Source organism: Sardina pilchardus, chromosome 12 (genome assembly GCF_963854185.1).
Source record: "Sardina pilchardus chromosome 12, fSarPil1.1, whole genome shotgun sequence".
Classification (NCBI taxonomy): domain Eukaryota; kingdom Metazoa; phylum Chordata; class Actinopteri; order Clupeiformes; family Clupeidae; genus Sardina; species Sardina pilchardus.
The window spans coordinates 13505733-13522337 of NC_085005.1; the positions used below are offsets into that span (position 1 = coordinate 13505733).

Consider the following 16605-nt stretch of genomic DNA (forward strand, 5'->3'; position numbering starts at 1 on the left):
GCAACCAACATCTCAACCATTAAAATTAAGCGTTTATGACCGTTTCCATAGCAACCAACATGATTATACTGCAGTAACTTCTTGTTTCCTGATAGTGGCCACCATGGATACCCTAGCAACAAATGTTTCAAAATAAAAGTCCTCACTAGCAAGTTAGCTAGTTAGCATGGTTATCATAGTTAACATAGTTAGCATTTTTAGCATAACTGCAAAAAACATCAACTAAGTTAGCTAATCAACCTGGTTAGCATTGTTAGCAATTTTAGCATTGTTAGCATAGTTAGCATTTTTAACATTATTGCTAGAAATCATCAGTTAAGTTAGCTAATCAACCTGGTTAGCATTGTTAGTTTAAGTTAGCATTGTTACCATAGTTAGCATTGCTAGCATAGTTAGCATAACTGCTAGAAATCATTAGCTAAGTTAGCTAATCAACCTGGTTAGCACTGTGAGCATAGTTAGCATAGTTAACATTTTTACCATTACTGCATGAAATCAGTAGCTAAGTTAACCAATCAACCTGGTTATCATTGTTGCCATAGTTAACATTTTAACATGAATAGTAATCATTAGTTAAGTTAGAACTGGGAATGTTTCAGCTTTAAACTGTCTACCTTCACACTATCAACTCTCTGTAAACTATGCAACCACCATGTTTACCCTAGCTACACCTTAGTAACCATATCTACATTATCTATCTATTTTTGCATTTCATGCACTGGTAATTCCTTGGAATTGCATTTCTAGTTACAGTGCATGCAAATGCACTGTACTGTTCTTCCAAGGCTTCTTCTTCTTATTATTATTATTCCGCTGATCAAATTCATTTTTTCTATTCAGCTTGAACCGTTTAACTTAGAAACTTCATTCAAACGTCGCAACGTAGGTCTTAAATAGGGGAAGGCTGCTAAGTATTTTTCAACTTTGTAACTTTTATACTTTTTAAACTATAAATTAAAAACTATTACAAATTTCCCCATAGACTTAACATTGGCCTCTATGACATCACAATCGGATCATTAAGCAATTAGAATCTTATGCCAGGTGGCCAGCCCCACCTGCAGCAGCCCTCTCTCTCTCAGGCTTTAAGCATACAATCTCTCTGTGAAGACTACATATCCTGTTAACTGTTTCCTCTTTCCACAACTGTTTCAAAATGAAAGTCCTCACTGCAATAATACACTATTAAATCATTTAACCATTGAAACTACTCAACTATTTAACTGTTCAACCATTCCAACTGTCAGTTATCATCAACTATGCCTCCAGTCAACTACATGAGACCTCCATGCACCTAGCAACCAACATAGCAACCATCAAAATTAAGCGTTTATGACCGTTTCCATAGCAACCAACATGATTTTACTACAGTGACTTCTTTATTCCTGATAGTGGCAGCCATGGATACCCCATCAACAAATGTTTCAAAATAAAAGTCCTCAGTACCAAGTTAGCTAGTTAGCATGGTTAGCATAGTTAACATTGTTAGCATAGTTAGCATTTTTAACATAACTGCTAAAAATGATTAGCTAAGTTAGCTAATCAACCTGGTTAGCATTGTTAGCATAGTTAACATTGTTAGCATTGTTAGCATAACTGCTAAAAATGATTAGCTAAGTTAGCTAATCAACGTGGTTAGCATTGTTAGCATAGTTAGCATTGTTAGCATAGTTAACATTTTTAGCATCACTGCTAGAAATCATTAGCCAAGTAAACCAATCAACCTGGTTATCATTGTTAGCATAGTTAACATTTTAGAATACCTTTTAGAAATCATTAGTTAAGTTAGAACAGGAATGTTTAAGCTTTAAAATGTCTACCTAAACACTATCAACTCTCTTTAAACTATGCAACCACCATGTTTACCCTAGCTATACCTTAGTAGCCATATCTACATTATCTATCTATATTTTTTTTTGCATTTTCATGCACTGGTAATTCCTTGGAATTGCATTTCTAGTTATTATTATTATTCCGCTTACCAAATTCATTTTTTCTATTCAGCTTGAACCGTTTAACTTAGAAACTTCATTCAAACGTCGCAACGTAGGTCTTAAATAGGGGAATGCTGCTAAGTATTTTTCAACTTTGTAACTTTTATACTTTTTAAACTATAAATTAAAAACTATTACAAATTTCCCCATAGACTTAACATTGGCCTCTATGACATCACAATCGGATCATTAAGCAATTAGAATCTTATGCCAGGTGGCCAGCTCCACCTGCAGCAGCTCTCTCTCTCAGGCTTTAAGCATACAATCTCTCTGTGAAGACTACATATCCTGTTGAACTCTCTTTCCACAACTGTTTCAAAATAAAAGTCCTCACTGCAATAATACACTATTAAATCATTTAACCATTGAAACTACTCAACTATTTAACTGTTCAACCATTCCAACTGTCGGTTATCTTCAACTATGCCTTCAGTCAACTACATGAGACCTCCATGTACATAGCAACCATTAAAATTAAGCGTTTATGACCGTTTCCATAGCAACCAACATTATTTTACTATAGTAACTTCTTTATTCCTGATAGTGGCAGCCATGGAAACCCTATCAACAAATGTTTCAAAATAGAAGTCCTCAGTAGCAAGTTAGCTAGTTAGCATGGTTAGCATAGTTAGCATTTTTTAGCATAGCTGCTAGAAATGATTCGCTAAGTTAGCTAATCAACCTAGTTAGCATTGTTGACATAGTTAGCATAGTTAGCATTTTTAGCATAACTGCTAGAAATCATCAACTAAGTCAGCTAATCAACATTGTTAACATAGTTAGCAGTGCTAACATTGTTAGCATTTTTACCATAACTGCTAGAAATCATTAGCTAAGTTAATGATTACCATAACTTAGCTAATGATAACCAATGGTTCTCATTGTTAGCATAGTTAACATCTGTTTACAGCATCTGTTTCTAACATTTGTTAGAAATCATTAGTTAGGTTAGAACTGGAATGTTTAAGCTTTAAACTGTCTACCTTCACACTATCAGCTTTCTTTAAACTCTGCAACCACCATGTTTACCCTAGCTACACCTTAGTAACCATATCTACATTATCTATCTATATATTTTTTTTGCATTTTCATGCACTGGTAATTCCTTGGAATTGCATTTCTAGTTAAGGTGTTGCTAGGCTAAATGAAGTGGTTACTATTCTATAAAAAGTGGTTACTAGGTTGGTTGCTAGGGAAATCACATTGGTTGCTAGGGAAATCATGTCGGTTGCTAAGGTGGTTGCCAGGGTGTCATTATGGAAGTGGTTGCTAGGTTGTTACTAAGTTATTATAGTGGTTGCTTTGCTATAAAAAGTGTTATTTTAAATAATAGTTCAAAAAAATTATTGAAATTGGGAGAAATAGAGAGAGTGATAGAGAAAGTGAGAGGAAGTGAAGAAAAAGAAGCAAAAGAAAGTGGGGATGACAAGTGAGCTATCCAGTTCAATGGAGAGACACACAGAGAAGAAGTTCCATTGAAGTTGCTGAAGTCAGTGAGAGAACACTGGCAAAGTTGATTCCATTCTATTTCTTTAAAAGCTAATTATGATGTCACAAAGCCAATGTTAAGTCTATGGCAAAATTAAGTTTAGTTTTTATTTAGTATCTCAAAAAGTAAAAGTCGTAAAAGTATGAAAAGTAATGGACTGAAAATTTGATGCAAGAGCTACGTGACAAAGTTTGAACCAAGTTCCTACGATAAGCGGTTAGAGTCAAATTAGGGCCTGGAAGAATAATAATAATAAAAAGAAAAAACGAAGGAATATCAATACAGTGCATTTCCATGCACTGTAACTAGAAAAGCATTTCCTGAAGGAAATACCAGTGCATGGAAAGTCATTGCAAGGATTATGCTAGGGTAATTTAAGTGATTACTATAGTGTTGCTAGGCTAAATTAAGTGGTTACTATTTTATAAAAAGTGGTAACTAGGTTGGTTGCTAGGGAAATCATGTTGGTTGCTAGGGAAATCAAGTGGGTTGCTAAGGCGGTTGCCAGGGTGTAATTATGGAAGTGGTTGCTAGGTTGTTACTAAGTAATTATAGTGGTTGCTTTGCTCTAAAAAGTGTTATTTTAAATATAGTTTTAAAAAGTTATTGAAATTGGGAGAAATAGAGAGAGTGATAGAGAAAGTGAGAGGAAGTGAAGCAAAATAAGTGAAAGAAAGTGGGGATGACAAGTGAGCTATCCAGTTCAATGGAGAGACACACAGAGAAGAAGTTCCATTGAAGTTGCTGAAGTCAGTGAGAGAACACTGGCAAAGTTGATTCCATTCTATTTCTTTAAAAGCTAATTATGATGTCACAAAGCCAATGTTAAGTCTATGGCAAAATTAAGTTTAGTTTTTATTTAATATTTCAAAAAGTAAAAGTCGTAGAAATATGAAAAGTAATAGGCCGAAACTTTGATGCAAGAGCTACGTGTCAAAGTTTGAACCAAGTTCCTACGATAAGCGGTTAAAGTCAAATTAGGGCCTGGAAGAATAATAATAAAAATAAAAATAATAAAAAGAAAAAGCCTAGGAATAACAATACAGTGCATTTCCATGCACTGTAATAATAATAAAAAGAAAAAACGAAGGAATATCAATACACTGCATTTCCATGCACTGTAATTACATTATCTGATTGGTTCTGCTAGCTGTCATTCAAATCAGACCTCCATGCGATTTTTTCAAAGAGCTGTATTCCATTTATATATTATTTGCTACTTGCATTTACTCGCAAAACATAGCAAAATGTCTGCCTAATATGGATGTCATGTAAATTATGGTGGCCTTATAATTAATAACATACTCGTTGTTTGCTTCTTTTTTGACGGACGTTTGATGAATAGCCTTCTGTAGTTGATTGGAAGTGGAGGGGACATTTTTTCGAAGGTGTTTTCAACTATTTCGGCTTTTAAGACAAATTAAGATATATCATACTGTGTGCATCTTTGCGGTGGCGAAGTGCTTTCTTAATGACGTTGCGTGCCGAGACAAGGAAGCTCTCACACGTGGGTGCATACGTATATTTGCATTCACTTGGTCTGCCACACCCACTCCCGATATGTAACAGAAATACTCATGATTCCCGTCCAAAAAAATACAACTTTACCTCGTTGTTAGTCTATATCAAAAGTGGTTGTTCACTTTGTGTGCAAGACGCTATTTTTCGCGTCTTTTTTATTCCCACCGTGAGTTATTTGGGGGAGAAACGAGAACGCGCACACATACCGAATAACTTACACCTGGCTTGACCGAGCCGCCTCAACTCATCTGCGCTAGGCATTAGTGAAACCAAAGATCCTTAAGGCGTAGCAAGATACGTCGTCGTAGTTCATGTCTATGGGCGCAAAACGGGGATCACTTCCTCTGCATAAAGAGGCGCGTCATTGCGTGTCAGACGTATTCATGGGTTTCATCAGGTCCCTTTCCACAGGTGTACAAAATCAAGCACTCGATTATCAATGCTTGATGATGTTCCAAAATAATCTTGCTGCTCTTTCAAGCCCTCTACATTTATTAGTTCTAATATGGAAGTAACACACACAAAGCATACATTTCAAGGAATTGAATAAAAACATCAATGGAATAATGGAAATATGTCGCTGCTCTCATTAAGTTACCCCAGCGCCATCTGATCGTCGTTAGCACAATAAATCAGGATTTGGTTCAGCTGGCTGGCTAATGTGTTGTCAAGGTAGAGCGTACGTAGCAACCGGCCAATAAGCAGAATAAACAAGAGGGGCACACCTGATATAAAGTCGATTTTCTCCAGACGGGAATGCTCAAAAATGCTGAAAAGGCACCTGAAGTGGTCAGAAGGGGTTGAGGGTCATGAAACCGTGCCCAAAATTCACATTCCTAACTCTAGAGAATGGAGATTTTAGCATATAGTTGAAATTCTGATCTATGTCCATAGACTTCAATGGAACAGTTGCTGCCTCTGCTCTGCATAAAGGGGGATTTTGACCCCCCCTCTTGCGATTCGGGTTCCAGGAAGTGGCTTGTCATGAAGTATCTTGCTCCGCCCCTTAATGATCTTTGGTGAAACGTATTGAGCATGTTTACTTTAACCAGGCCTTTAACCTTTAACCCGGGGCCTATTTCACAAAACCAGAGTAAGTAGATCCAAGATAAGTGACGACACACGCGGTTGACCAAGCCTGGTCAAAGTAAACATGCAAAACACGTTTCACTAATGCTGAGCGCAGATGAGTTGAGGCGGCTAGGTCAAGCCAGGTGTAAGTTATTCGGTATGTGTGCGCGTTCTCGTTTCTCCTCCAAATAACTCACGGTTGGAATAAAAAAGACGCGAAAAATAGCGTCTTGCACACAAAGTGAACAACCGCTTTTGATATAGACTAACAACGAGGTAAAGTTGTAGTTTTTTGGATGGGAATCATGATTATTTCTGTTACATAGCGGGAGTAGGTGTGGCAGACCAAGTGAATGCAAATGTACGTATGCACCCACGTGTGAGAGCTTCCTTGTCTCGGCACGCAACGTCATTAAGAAAGCGCTTTGCCACCGCAAAGATGCACACAGTATGACTATATATATCTTAATTTGTCGAATTAGTTGAAAACACCTTTGAAAAATGTCCCCTCCACTTCCAATAAACTACTAGGCTATTCATCAAACGTCCGTCAAAAAATAAGCAAACAAGAAGTATGTTTTTTAATTATAAGGCCACCATAATTTAAATAACATCCATATGGTATTAGGCAGACATTCTGCTGTGTTTTGCGAGTAAATGCAAGTAGCAAATAATATATAAATGGAATACAGCTCTTTGAAAAAATCGCATGGAGGTCTGATTTGAATGACATCTAGCTGAACCAATCAGATCATGCAATTACCATTAGAATTAACTTAGCTTGGCTGTTAGCCTGGTCGGGAGCAGGCTAGCTTCCAAGTTTAAATTCCCATGGTAACTTATATGTGATCTCTTCTGTGAAACCAAGTCAAGGCTATGTTCATCCAGGATAACCCAGTAAGCCTGTCTAAATCCCCTATCTTGGTTTTGTGAAATACCCCCCAGGTCAACCGCGTGTGTCGTCACTTATCTTGGATCTACTTACTCTGGTTTTGTGAAATAGGCCCCAGGTTACATTACATATGGCTACACTAATTTGCCCTCAAACATCAACATTTAACATCAACAAGTCCAAACCTTTCTAATGAAGAATCCCTGGAAATGCACATCACAACTCGTGATGTGAGGAAGATTTAAGGGGAAGATGTTGGCGAATCTCTGGATCTCATGGATCACAGCGTGGGTGTACGGCAGATTCTTCCTATACTCAAGCACAGGCTGGCTGCGACCGATCAACCTCTCGATCTCTTCATGAACTCGCTCTACATTTGATGAACAATAAAATTCTCAAATCAAGATTCAAGTCAGTACAGTGCAGAACTTGATTCTGCTAAATAGTTGTTGATTGATGAGCTCAATAGACAATCAGAATACACGCTTCATACAGTGCTGATTGGATGGAAATAGTGTACAGTATGGCTTGGTTTCAGATGCTTTATTTGTGTCCTATTTACAGCATGAACAAATGTTGATTTTAGCCTGCACTGAATTTGATCACAATATTAGTTCCTTAAGGTCTTATAAACTTCTGTGTCATACTTAAAAGTAAAATGCAAAAGCCATATCGCACGGTGGCTTTGCTTAAACATTTTGGTAACAGTCCAAGTTTGCAGGATAAAAGCTAATTTTTCATACTTTAATTCGCTGAATGCAATAGAATGCAATGGATGGCACTGGAGAGCTTTGAGTGGTGTGTTCCTCTTACTCTGTATGTGGGGATATTTGGCCATAAGTAGCAGTCCCCAGCGCAATGTGGTTCCAGTGGTGTCAGTGCCGGCTGAAAAAAGGTTGCCTACGCTAAATATCAGATTCTCTTGATGGAACAGGGTGTCCTTCTGGCCTGGTGTCTGGAAGTTTCAATTAACAAGTTTCAATTGTTAATGTTTCACTTTCTAAATTAGAGTAGGTTACTCTGTCAGTTCTCTAGGCTATATAATACACTACCTCAATGTCCTGCTGGGATATAAGAAAAGAGTCTACGAAGCCTCGGCTGTCTTCTGGGTTCAGAGTCACCAGCAGGTTCTCAATATAACCCTGTATCTCTTTACAGTTATGGTTATGGTTATGGTTATGGTTATTTAGCAGACGCCTTTGTCCAAAGCGACATACAAATAAATAACAATACAAATTAAATAACAGTGAACAATTACAAAAAGGGGGAATAGCAATATTATCAATAAAACAATCAATTAAGCACTAACCTAATGAGAAAAACAATGAAATGAGAATAGCAATCAAATAAGTCACTCAGTTAATTATATAATAACAATAACTATAGCATGGTAAGGCTACATTTAAGGACAATAGCAGAATAAATGTCAAATTCTAACAATGGACAAATTATAACAAAACAATACTATTATACAAACCATAACACATAACAAACGCTCAAAAGACTAAGTGCATATTAAACAAATATGCCTTAAGACCCCTCTTGAAAGATCCAAAACTGTTGCTGGAACGGAGAGTACTGGGCAACTCATTCCACCAACACGGAACCACTGAAGAATAGGATCTACAGTTTGACCTAGCATGAATGGTTTGTCGACATAACAGACGCTCCTCAGAAGATCGCAATGGGCGGTTGGGAATGTACATCTTGATCAAAGAACTGAAGTAGCTAGGAGCAGATCCAGTCAGTGTCCTATAGGCCAGAGTGAGAGATTTAAATTTAATTCTGGCTACTATAGGGAGCCAGTGGAGAGTAACTAGGAGAGGGGTTACATGTGTCCTCTTTGGCTGATTGAAGACCAGTCGTGCTGCAGCATTCTGAATCAACTGTAGTGGTCTTAATACGCAAGCAGGTAAGCCAGCTAACAGGGAATTGCAGTAGTCCAGCTTGGAGATAACCATTGCCTGTACAAGAAGCTGAGTGGAATCTTGTGTCAGATAAGGTCTGATCTTCCTAATGTTGTACAGGGTATACCGACATGACTTTGCAATTGAGGCAACATGCTCAGAGAAAGTAAGTTGGTCATCAATTATGACACCCAAGTTACGTGCCGATCTAGTTGGAGTCAATGAGGATGAATCAAGCTGGATGTTCATCTGTTGGGGAATGGCTGTTTTTGCTGGAAACACCAAGAGCTCAGTTTTTGAAAGATTAAGCTGAAGGTGCTGATCCTTCATCCAGATTGAAATATCCTTCAGGCATGCAGAGATCCGATGGGAAACACTAGAGTCCTCAGGTGGGAAGGATAGGAAAAGTTGAGTGTCGTCCGCATAGCAATGATATTCAAATCCATGAGAGCGAATAATCCCACCTAAAGAAGTGGTGTAAATAGAGAAAAGGAGGGGCCCTAATACTGATCCTTGAGGGACTCCTGTAGTGAGGTCATGAGACTTTGATATCTGTCCCTGCCAAGACACGCTGAAAGAACGCCCTTTAAGGTAAGATTTGAACCAGTCAAGAGCTTTCCCAGAAATTCCCAGTTCATATAGTGTAGAAAGGAGAATGTCATGGTTAACCGTATCAAAGGCTGCAGATAAATCTAACAGAATTAACACTGATGACTGAGCAGAGGACTTAGCTACTCTCAATGCTTCAGTCACAGATAGAAGAGCAGTTTCAGTAGAATGACCACTCTTGAAACCAGACTGCATAGGGTCTAGTAGGTTATTCTGATAGAGGAAGTCACACATTTGCTTGAAGACCACTTTCTCCAAAACCTTTGACAAGAAAGGAAGAAGGGAGACAGGTCTGTAGTTCTTCACATCAGTTGAATTAAGTGTACTTTTCTTCAGCAAAGGTGTAATACTTGCCTGTTTAAAAGAAGAAGGAACTATTCCAGAACTGAGTGAAGTATTAAATACATGTGTGACTGCCGGTATAATAGCGGGTGCTATAGACTGCAGGAGAGTAGACGGGACAGGATCCAAAGGGCATGTTGTTGGACGGCTTCGCTGAAGCAGTTGAGAGACTGCTTCCTCATCAAGAGGAGAGAAAAAGTCCAATGATGGCATCATGTTAACACCAGGCAGAGTCCTTCTTACAGGGTCATCAAACTGAGCACTTATCTTAGCAACTTTCTCAGTGAAAAATGTTGCAAAGTCATCTGCTGACAGTGAAGTAGCTGATGGCGGTGGTGGAGGATTGAGAAGAGACTTGAACGTAGAAAAAAGTTTTCTGCTGTCAGTGGCGTTCTCAATCTTACTCTGATGGTATGTTCTCGCCAACATTATTTATGAGATTATATACCTCCTTCAGCAGTGACTTTAACCACGGAAACATGTTGTAGAGCTGCAGAAAAACAAACAAGATATTTGCAAGAGGTTGCATTTCTTAGAGTATTGCCTATCGATAAGACCATTGTAATTTGTCGTAGATACCTGTACAGCTACAGAGCCCGTAAGCCGAAAGTTGTCCCTGGATATTTTGACCATGGCCTTAAACCTGGGGTCGTCATACTCAAACCTGCTGCCATACACAATGGCACTGATGATGTTAGATACGGCACAGTTCACTGGCTGAGTCGTATCAAATGCTGTACCTTCATTTTGTAAACAAAAAAGTTATTAGTAAGAGTTTTTCTCCTTTTTCCCCCTTTTTAAAATATGTATGCTCAGAGAATGTAGTTTCATAGTAGACACATTTTGTATTTATTTGCAACCCATGTCTTAAATATATCAAACTATCTAAGACTAATTATGTTGGTCATATAGTAGAATCTAAAGTTTTTGCTTGTTGAAGCATACTGTAAGCAGGTTAAGGTAACTCAAGAGCAGTGAGGGTAGGCTACCTGCCTATGAGTAAAACATGAGTAAAATCGACAAAATACTGCTATAGTTAAAAAGCTACATAGGCTTGTGTTTGTCTTACCCTCTAATTTTTCAAATACTTCTATCAGGTATCGTGTCTCATCTAGAATTTGTTCCTCACTCCTTCTCTTGCCCATCCCAAAGTTTCGCAAGTTTGTGAGGGCGAAACGTCTCATTGTTTTCCAGTTCTCTCCATTGGAAAATATAATTCCTGTATCGTATAGAGTATTAACGCAGACACCATGGCATGCAAGCACACATCAGGAAAGAACAGGTCAAAAATACAGGTAAAAAATATACTGTTTTATTATTAAAATATATATAATATAACATATAATAATTTGTACATGCCATAAAATAATTTAGTAGCAATTTGTAGTAGCACATTGAAACAAAGTTCATTAATGAATGATCTTTCATGAAATTCACTTATTTTATTATAATTTTTCATGATAAGCAAAACAATCAACTCTGATGTTTCTGCTTCACCTAGTCCTTTGTTGAGATCATGAAACATAGGAGAGATCTCTCTGTCCCCAAACTCCACTGCATGGTTCACAAGGGCCTGTTTAACAGTCGTGTATCCGGCTAGTACCACCACTTTCTTAGGCCCAAAATGAATTGTAAAGACAGATCCATACTTCTTGGAAAGCTGGTAGGCATCAACAGCAATAAGCAGTTTGTTGAAGACACACCAGACATACACACACAGTGTCATACAATAATCATACCACCTTACATATTATTATCCAAATGATGTAAGGACATGCTGCACAATAATAAAGACACAGTGGTAAACAGCAGTAAGATTTGTGGCGCTAACCTCACATAGTGACTCATGGAACTTCTTCAGATCCAGCTGCAGCAGGTTACCCAGGAGAGGCAGTGGCTTGGGTCCTGGAGGTTGCGTTCCATTCCTTGGCTTGCTCACGCCAGAGGAGCAAAGATAGACCAACAGCAACAACAGCACAGCAGCCAGCAGAGGGAATGCGCTAGAGACCAGGGGAAGCCCTTCGGCCTCAAGTAAAACCATGGTGGACACCTGCTTCCAGGAAAACTATGTTTCTGAATAACAATTGCACATTCAAGCCGGGTATGCAAATATAAAAGATAGGTAAAAACACTCGTGATCCAATTGCCAGGGTAAACAATCGAAATTGTAGTCCAATAAGCAAGCCAGGCAGGCACGGTCAAAGCACTAGAAAACAAGCTCAAGAAACACACAATTCCACAAGGCTCAGAGTTCTCAACAAACAATATCTCACATTGAGACAGGCAGTCCTTTTATACGACAAGAGCAAATGAATGATCAGGTGTTTAAGAACTGTGGGGAAGCTGCACAGGTCCTCAGTGTGCAGGTCTTGTCTTGGGAGCATTCTCGACTTCCATTGATTGATTCTTGCCACAAACATTTCCTCACCTATTATTTTTTACTTGAGGCTTAAGGTTAACAATTCCCACAGAAACTTAACACATTTTCTGAATCATGAACAACTAGGATGATCTTAAAATCTCTTACCTTGGTTTAATGCTTACTGCTAAATACACATCCTCCTGGGTGTAGAGTAGCAGTGCACACATGTTTGTACTAACACGATAACATTTAGCACTTTGAGATCATTGATTTGATGTAAAGCGCAATATAAATAAAATGTATTATTATTATTACATTATTATTATTTTAGTTTGGACTGTGTGTTCTGCCTCTGGCAATTTACATTGCCATTCACATTTTAATTTACAGTTCAGTAGGTAGTTAAGTGCCATCTAGTGGTTATTCTGATGTGCAGTTGTTATGACAGCTCCTACTGTATATTGTTTGATTTATGACAGCCATAGTCATAATAAAATATTTCTAATTGGCTAGACGGAAAATATGCTTTTAATTCCTGTAATGTTTTTTACCTGTCACTGTAATGTTGACAGCGTTGCTGTACCATCCATTTTCAGCCTCACACTCTGTCACTCTGAAATAACTTCTATATTTTCTTTTTTACTTTTTTGTATATTTTCATGTAATCAAATGCATCTACCACTAATATGTCTGTATTGATACATAGATAATTTTTTTTGCCTTTTGAATAATCAATTTTTAATGGGATTTATTTATTGTTTTGGTTTTGAATTGTGAAATATCACATGAAAAATCTTGATTTTATTTTTACTATCCATGAAAGTAAATCCTAATGATCTGAAACACAACTACTAAAATCTATTTAACACAACCGACATCATATTCAGTTGCTGTGTGAATGTTTGATCTGTGACCACATAAGCAAAGCATCTTACCACCACTAGATGGTTGCATTGTGCTACCTAGATAGCTCAGTTAAAGGTACCAGACATTCATTGATATTTTAACCAGCAAAACACCAAAGACTAAACTCACTAATCCCCTGGTAGTGAAGGGAGAGAGCAGTTACCCCACCATGGTCTCCGGGGCACCAAACCTGTAGCTTGCCGCAACACCAGAGAACAAAGCTGGTTGGTTTGGCATTCAGAGCGCATACTCAATGTAGTGACAGTCGTCCATCACACCCCTACCCAAACTCCCCTTTGATTTCCCCAAACTATCATCTCCCTTTTCAGTGATTGGCTGAAACTATTGTGTGATGTTTGGGGCAAAGGCTTGCTCCAATGTTTGTTTGCAGTTATAGAGCCAGGTCTGTGTGCTCACAGAATAAGGAGTTAACGGATTATAAGGAGATGTTTGCAGTTACGTATTCACGATATTCCGCAGCCAACAATGGGGGTCGCCATGACATCGAAAACAGTTATCTATTTCCGGCGAAGCTGCATTGTATCTATTTTAACGTGACGGTTGACAGTGCTTAACATATCATAACGCTCATAAAAGTAAACTTTTCCATTTTATATATGTTATATATGATATCCATGCTGAGGGCAGAATTGTCAACTTTTCAAAAGAAATCTAAGTTGAAGCATATTCTTAGCTACCGAGAACGCACATGTAAACAGAATGAACGGAAGTTGAAAACAGTATCGGAATAATACATATTTCCGGATTAAGGAATAAGGTGGATAAAAGGAGATGTTTGCAGTTATAGAGCCAGGACTGTGTATTCACAGAATAAGGAGCTAACGGATAGGAGTCTGCTGAATGTGACAACAAGTGTTAGAATCACTGACGTTAATGAGTGTAATGGATCAGCAGAGGCAGCACCTGAAAACCCTGCTGCACCTATGCGTCCTCCTGATTGAACATAATTTAAATCCATGGTTTTAAGACACTAAAGGAAAGCACAATTTATGAATTTATGAAGATATTTAGTTTTTATTTACTTTATGCTCCGGAAAGTCTTCTTTGGAGTAGGAGAGTGGAAGGAACTCAGGACTAATGGATGTGTAAAGTGAGCACACAAGGATGCGTAGATGAGGAGGAAATGCAGCTAGAACGGGACATACTGAGTTTATCCAAACCTTGTTGAATACCGGATTGATTTTGAAATATCAAACTCTGTGTACTATCTGTTGTTTCACACTATGAGAAAGCCGTATGTAAATGTCTTCCAAAGGTTATACCACAGATGATTGTGCACATACTGATAGATTCCTGTTTTGCACATGTTGTAGATTCCCCATCCCTATCCCAATTTTGTCTCAAGATGACCAGAGTTGTCCCTCAAAATAAATAATATAGTAACAAAACAAAACTGCTTCAGCAGCCGCACCTCGGTGCTCGGGCCCTAATGAAACACACACACACTCACATGCACACAGACACACACAGACACACACCCACACAATAACATGTACGTCAGAGGATGACTCCTTAACCCTTTTACTCTCTCATTTACTGTTTTTTTTTTTTTACTCAAAGGTGTGAATCTACTGTAAGTGTTAAAAACAGGAAAACTTGAGGTTGCTAACCCACAATGTGACCCAATATGATGCAAAAAATATTATTCTGATGAATCTGAGGCTTCCCTTTGGTTTGGAAACGCCTCCAGTCAGCAGAAAGTACCTTCTGTGTTGAAAAATAGAAGTATTTGTAAAAATATATATATAATATGAAGCCAGAACTCTTGTCATACATTTTATCATGTGGATACAGATACGCAATCATAACTATATACCTCTTTTGGTTTTGCAGCACCAAAGCACGCACTTGCGCGCACACACACGCGCACACATACACACACACACACACACACACACACACACACACACCTACACACACATACATTGTGTGATGACTAATAATCTGATGTCGATATTTACAGAAAGAATAGCAGATGCTACTGTATCTGAACTACTGTCAAAGCCATGAGGATAGCACTCAAGACTGTCAGAGAGCAGCCATTGTGGACACTGACTCCATGAACGATTCAGAATTTTATTGATGTATTAATTTGACAGGAGACATGGTGTAGGGAAGATGAGCCCACTGGCTTTCCCCCAGGCTACAGTATAAAGAATTAGTTGTCCCATCTAATAAGCTAAAAGGTGTAACACAAGGACGAAACTCAGGAGGAATGCTCAGATCGAGGACAGAGGCTATTTTCTTACAGACCCAAGTGCAGATGAGGAGGAGATGGGCTCAAATCAAGCATCTCAAAACTGGCTACAGTAGGAATAAAGGCAGTAGAGTATGCCTATACTATGTGAAATATTTCAGTGTGTCTGTAGATAATGCTCATTCTGAGACAAGCTTAAAAACATTGTTGTTAACAAGGGTGAATGTTTGTGAGGAAAGAGTTGTGCTAATGACACACAGCAACTCTTTGCTTTCTCAAATACATAGCGCTTTACTGCCACTACATTGCGCTGCTTAGTCATGACTCAATCACGTGAACATATTTGAATGTTCCACCAAACTTCACTGCCCTACTTCCCTTTACCTGTTTCAAAACAACTACAATATAGCCTCTGTGTCTCAAGTACATGGTAACATGTCATTATTACCTCTATTTTGTAATCATCACCACTTCTGTGAGCCTATGTTTAGTATCAATGTATCAGTTAAAATAGTTTTACTACAAAGATAGGCTTTTAGACACCTATCAGACTAATTTCAGACTAATACAGTAATATGAAGCCATCTTTTTAGGAGAAAGAAGACTGCTCATTTTGGGAAATAGGCCTGTATTCATGACAGCTGTCAAGATCATTGATAAGAGATGTAAATTAACTGCCCTTGTTTACCTGTTGTTTGAGTTACAGATCTAGAATTACATCTGCTGCTGCTGCGCTGCTTTTACATGACCTGTAGGGATTGACAGCGCTGTATAATTGATGCTGGCTAGATATACAGTAGAAAATGTGGTTTAGAGATTTTGCACTTTGCACATCTTGTGACAGTGCATCTTCAGCTGTGCTTTATATGTGCCATTCTCTATAGACCAGGTTTATCTTGGTCAGTGGCATGATGATTTTTAGAGGGTGTAAGAGCAATGTTTGGATCATGCACCAGACCCTTATGTTGGTAAGTACCACACCTCTGAATGCAAGGTTTGCACTTTGCACTGTGTTGGATCTTCGAGTGGTTTGCATTGTCTTTTAGGTCTAACGTCTAATGTCTGAATTGAAGATGGTCCATAAAGCTTGCCTGCTGGATCAGGATCGGCGATTAGATGATGATTTATTGTAGAAAGTACAATCAGTAGATAACAATACACAGGCTAAGTCTCAGACAGTAAAACTGAACAGAGTCGAACAGTTGTGATTTGCTATCAAAAGCGGCGGTGGAGTATCTCTGCAGAAGATGCTCAGCGGTTGGCTTCTTGTTCCATGTTACATGCACACACCCTC

At 38.3% G+C, this 16605-nt stretch overlaps 1 pseudogene; it reads right to left on the bottom strand.

Moving 5' to 3' along the window:
• LOC134098370 (cytochrome P450 2K1-like) overlaps positions 1–16605 on the bottom strand; it is a 298065-nt pseudogene that overhangs the window by 59977 nt on the left and 221483 nt on the right.